Raw genomic sequence first — 6398 nt, forward strand, 5'->3', positions numbered from 1 at the left:
ACCATCAAAGTTTTTCAAGGAAATCTTCCTTCCATATTAATAGAGGTATAAATGAGCCTATATGACACTACAACATGAGATTGTCAAGATTTTCAATGAGCCTATCATTATGGATTTGCTCAATAATTTCCTAGAGGTATTCTAGACTTAGCCATTCTTGCATTTTTTTTTTTTTTATACTTTTCTGACTAAGGAAAAGAATGTCTTAGAATGTACATGTTGATTTTCACTAGTGCCTTTGGCCTAGGGATAAAGTCAACAAGCACATTTTTCTTACTTGCAATGTGTTTGGTTTCAAAAAAGTACTTCAAGAACCATTCATCCCATCAAAGCAGCTGGGAATGAAGGATTTGCTTTTTCTTGAGTTTGGTAATCTAGGGAAAAGATACCATATCCGATTCTATTAGGAAATGATGGTCGATAAGAAGAGACTCAAATTTTTTTTATTCCATTATTCATTGCCAATATATCCTTGACAGTAGAGTGATAATGTATTTCACATTGAAAAAACTTTCTACTTTTATAAGCACAAAAGTGTCACTTACCATTAATTTTTTAAAATAGTATAATTGTCTAGTATTCATCACTAGCATCAGTCTAAAGGACTTTTTTCCCAGTACATGATATAATGGGGGAAGAGTTTGCCTGGCTTCCTTTAGTTTTGTGATTGTTCTTATTTTAGCTTTTCCCTAAGGTGGAGGATTTTTTTTTTCAACATCAATTGTAATGGGATCGGCTTTTGCTAAACCCTCTTTTTTGTTATTTTTAATTTGTTCCATGTGATATATTATTTGTTTATACATCCATTAATCTAGAAGGCTGTTATGGTATTTACCAATAAATATTTAATAGCTATTGAGTTTCCCACAAGAAAATTCCTTATTAAATTAACCAAACTAATCGCACTCGATCATAATAATGAAAATGAGAATGACATAAATCTCTTAACCGTGCTCAAATGGTTTTATCCTCCCATTTACTGAAAACGACTCTTCTTAAAGGAGTTGAGAATTACTCAAACATAGCCTGAAACACACACTATTGTGAATCTTTGTTGTCCATGGACTTTTTACATAATAAAACTCTAGCCATAATAGGTAACATAACTTACAAACCTCAGCCACATCTTCAAGTAGCTCGTATTTACAAATCATTTCCTTATTACGTTAGATCCATTAAATACAACTATAAAGAACTCCACAAAATTCTATGTCAAGAAAACCAGACCATTTTTGAAGAAATATAGTACTACTCAACGGTTCTTCCATGGGACCACGAAGGACTCACACCTGTAGCAAGATGGGGACTCGAAGAATTCAATTAGGCATAGAATTGGGCAAGGACAACTTAAGCATATAAGCAAGAAACGGCAAACACTAACAATCCCGCACAATTCTCTTAGGATCAAAAGGGGGACCTCTTAGGATTCTTATGATCACGAATCTTTGTCCTTATCCTTTGCACTAGACCCCAACACCATCTCTTATTATGTCCAAAAATCAAACTGGCCCTAACCAATCATACCTAAAAACTGAGCTAAGAGATTGACACTCCAGGACCTTTTAGGATATATGAACCTGAAAACAAACTTCATTGAAATGGTCTAAACATGTGGAATGCTTTGCTACTACAAAGAGACACTCACAGCTCAGACGGCTTATACTATGACTGTAACTCCAAATGGAGATAAGCTTGTAATAAAGTTACTATAGCACTGATCATTGGTCATTAATTACTATAGTAAACAATACTTGGTCCCTGTTGTGTTGTCCCGTCTGACCTTTATTTTCTATTGTTGTTTCAAATCTGCTTTATACTTATCGCCTATAAAAGGCCTTGTAAGAAAGAGCAACTTGTACTTATCGCCTATACAGGTTGAGAAGTAAATATCCCTATCTCCCAAATCTCTCCATGTCTCCCTAAATATTTCTTTCTCTCCAATTTAGTAGAATCCTCTAAGAAATGCAGCTTGATTACTTAGAAATGTTATCATCTTGGCATCATTAAGTATCTCTATGCTTTGAACAAAATTTATGGGTAGTTTGCAGCTAAAAGGTAGTCTTTGAATGGCTTGAACATGAGGTTCATCCATTGGGATAACATACCTGCTTCAATTAACCTAGCTTTCCCTGGTTCCAAGCATAGAACCCCCCAATGGTAGCCATGGCATATTGTTAGACGCCACTCATGGTTTGTAGGAACTTGAGACTATTGGGACTATCAATTCTCTTAGTTGTATAAATGTGTTAGTATAAATCCTACTACTAACTTAGTGATGAACCTAAGGATATCACATACCATAATCCCTCATGTGAGGCAATTAGATTGAATCGGGCTAAAAATAAAATACTTGAAAGGGATTTCAAACTTCACAATTGAATCAAAGATCTGAAGCAAGTTTATGTTCAATGACCGAATTAATAATTTGAAGTGAGTTCAAAATTAATAGCCACCTTAATATTGGAAATGAGTTCAATATCAATAACCAAATAAATGATTTGAAATAGTTTCAAATTTGAATGACCAATAAATGCTCGAATTAATGACCAAACTTACATCCCTCAGACTTTATGGCCGAATCAGTTCTCTTAAATGGTTTTAGAGTTAATGAACCGATTTAAATATGATTTAGGACTAGTTATAAAAAGGTGGTTGAGAGAGCAAATCATGGGATGAACAATGATCGACAATAGTTGAATGACAATAGTGATCAATCAAATAGTCCAACATGAGAGAAATTGCTATCGTGGTGAGCTCTTTCAAGTTTCTCTCCACCGTTCGACGCGTGTTGGTGGTGTGTGGGCTTGACATTTGTAGAGCTAGATTTAAAGAACATCAAAACCTGCGTTATGAGGACATTGGATGTTTGTTGTTTGGATTTGAAAAACGTCAGAACCAGTATTATCAAAAGACATCACACGTTTGTGGTGAAAAGATTAAATGTTCGTAGTCAAAATTTGAAGAACATTAGAACCAAACTTTTTAGGCAAGGACCAAGGATAATGTGATTAGCATTTTTCTCACTTTTATGTGCTTCTTATTAAAATGCACAAATAATGTTAAGAAAATACATGTATGGGCATTTCTACTCATGCTACAAATAATTTTGGTTCAAATTTATCTATTCATATATTCTTGTTTATCGAAACATATCCCAACAGTGTCCCCTTCCTTGGGTCTCTGGTTTATCTTCCTGCCAAAATTTGTCGAAAAAGGAAGTGCAAAGGAAGATTGAATCTCGCTCAACAAATCAAGCAAGACTCACCAACACTTGGTGGCGTCTTCGAGTTTAGAATCTCTTCTGACTTGGGCCTCCTCAACATCGGTGGACTCTCAGCTAGCTGTCTTGCTATTAGCGGACGTAGAAGTCCTGAAACCTCCCTCTTCCTCGTCTTCTCCATCGCCATCCCTATTGACCTTAAATTCTTGGCCAACGTTAGACGGTAGTTTGATCACCAACGGAGCCTTATGATCATGATAGGATCGCACCTATCAAGTTTCGTTCCATCCTCAGAAGGAGAAATTTCGAAGGAGTTGGAGGAGGGTCTCGCGGTGTTTGAATCGCCCTCAAGAAGACCAAAAGACACTTGGGAAGTGGACATGCTCGCGAATGGGGAAGACCTTCTCGAAGTGTGTGAAGCAGGGAGAAAAGGGAGCAAGAGAGGGACGAGAGGGAAAAGACACTTTATGGGGGGCTGTTGCAGTGCAGGAAGTTGGGAAAGAATCACCCACAAAGGATTCAGTCGTAACATAAAAGTTGCAATAATTTTAGAAAAGTATGGAGGAAAAATTGACCTTTCAAAGAAAAACTACATTTTAAAAAAAAAATAGTAAGTCAATTTATTAAGAAATGTAACAAAGCCCGATGTACTAAGGACTACATGAAAAAGTGTTAGGTGTGAGAAAACTTAATAGAAAAAGGAAGCCTGAAGAAATTGCTGTTTCAAGAAAATCATCACATACTATTCAATTGACATGAAAAAGGAATGTGTAGAAAAAAACTATTTAGTCCAAAATGAAATGCTTCCCAACGTGAAAAGTTGTTGAAGTGTTATATATATGAAGGGGTTAGGATCGGAGTACTATATGAGAGAACAAAGGAGTATAAGAGATTAACATATCTATAATAACAGAGAATGTATAAAGATTGTATAAAAACTAAATAAAATTGCTAGAATTAAATATAATGTAAAGAGCAAAGGCAATATATAAAGTAAGAGAATTAAATATAAAATATAAAGTAAGAGTATGCATAAACAAAAACCAACCATGAAGGTAATATGAACTTGTAGATTCATGTATTGAAAGGTACAAAAACTAAAGCATCAAGTCATCCGCTAGGGCGGTAATCCGAGCTCCAGGGAGTATTGATGTTTGTATTACAAGAAATTGTTAACCAACTATCATGTAAGTTCGTAACTGTATATGAAATATACTAGATGTATTTGAAAACAAACTTACTTTGTAACCAGGGTACAAGGTAAGAAAGCTTGAGGCTTGAATAGAAGAGGGTTTACAAGAGGGTGAGGAGGAAGAAAAGAGAAATGAGATCTGAAAATTTCGAGTCCATTCCTCTTGTGCGAGAGGGTGTATTTATAGTGGGTGGTACAATAAAAGTATTACAGTGCTGAACAGTGTAAAAAGTGAACAGTGTAAAGTGAATACTGAAATAATGAACAATGAATGCCTATTTTGCTACAGTGTATAGCCTTTGCACCGTTGTAACAGTGTCGGTATGTGATGTCTTAGCTTTAATCTCTGTCTAGATTGATCCCGTAGCAGTCGTCTTCATTGGTGTTTCCACTATGATGCGACTGTGAGAATCCGTCTTGACTGTCTTGAGATTTGGAAAATTCACATTATGATTTTCTGCTTCCAAGAGCATTGTCATAAGGATGTTGCAGTATTCCTCTCTGCTTTGGATCGCAGTAAGTGATGCACCTTGCTATAGACTTTTCTTGTAAAAACGATGTATTTGATGGAACTGTGGTTATATAGGTTTTCTGGCTATTTAGCCATCTTCTAACCGCAGCTTCGAATCCTTGTTCATGAAATCTGAATCCATCCCACCACTTTGTTTTGTATTTTTGGACAAGTATTGGTATACCAGATTTGATGGATGTATTGTATTCAAATTCCCATGATGTTACCCAAGAGATTCTGAATATTATAAAGAAATGCATAAGGCATGGGAACCTTATATCATGCGGTGTTGGTATGAAGTATTCACTGAAAACCATGTATTCTTGTTTGACTGTGAGATGTAGTATTATGTCCAAAGGACCAAAGAGATCCCACCAGGAGTCAAACCAGTTTTGAAGACTTTTTCTTGGGAAGTTGTATTTAAGAAATAACAACCAAGAGTGTTGGAAATTTGTATTTTGTCTGAAGAAAACATTCCACCAAACTTGTTGGTAATCCTAGTATGTATATGAAAAGGAGTATGGTAGACTTTGGGTAAGTCTAGTTTCGAACTTTCTAGATGTATGAGGTGAGGCTCCTATTGTGAGGGGTGTATAACTTTGCTGATGGATATAATGAAGTAGATGATGTTTTTTGTATTGTTTTTGTTAGCAAAGTGAGTGAACCTTGCTAATTCTGTCTCCACTAAGATTTGTTCATAATAAGCAACGATTTTGTTTGTATTGTGTGGTTTGAACAATCAGTTTTTTGGAAAGATGTTCTTTGCAAATTTGATTGGATCTTCATTGAAGAATCCATCTTCTACAGTCAGTATTTTCTAAAAAGATGTTCTAGGAAAAAACTTTGATCTTTGAGAATGAGGGGTTGCTTATGGCCTAAAAAATGTCCCTTCAAAATTCCAAAGAATTATGAACGAACTTTTCAATCCTTATTCAGAATACATCATAGTTTATATAGATGATGTTCTAGTATTCTCTTCCAATATAGAACAGCATTTCAAACATTTATCTACTTTCATAAAAATAATCATACAAAATGGTCTTATAGTCTCTCCTACTAAAATTGCACTCTTCAAAACCAAGATTAGATTCTTTAAGTCATTACATTCATTTAGGCACCACTACTCCCATAAAAAGATCAATCTCTTTTACAGATAAATTTCCAGATGAGATTAAAGACAAAACTCAATTACAAAGGTTCTTAGGTAATCCCAATTATATTTTGGATTTATTTCCCAATATAAATATCCTTTGTAAACCCTTACACCAACGGTTACAAAAGGATCATCCACCATGGACCTCTATCCATACTAATATTGTCAAACAAATAAAGATTCATGTTAAAGATATACCATGCTTACACCTAACTGACCCATCTACTTTCAAAATAGTTGAGATAGATGCCTCACAAATAGGATACGGTGACATTCTTAAACAAGTCAATAATAACAAAGAACAAGTTGTTTAGTTTATTTC

The sequence above is a fragment of the Eucalyptus grandis genome, chromosome 1 (assembly GCF_016545825.1).
Source record: "Eucalyptus grandis isolate ANBG69807.140 chromosome 1, ASM1654582v1, whole genome shotgun sequence".
NCBI lineage: Eukaryota > Viridiplantae > Streptophyta > Magnoliopsida > Myrtales > Myrtaceae > Eucalyptus > Eucalyptus grandis.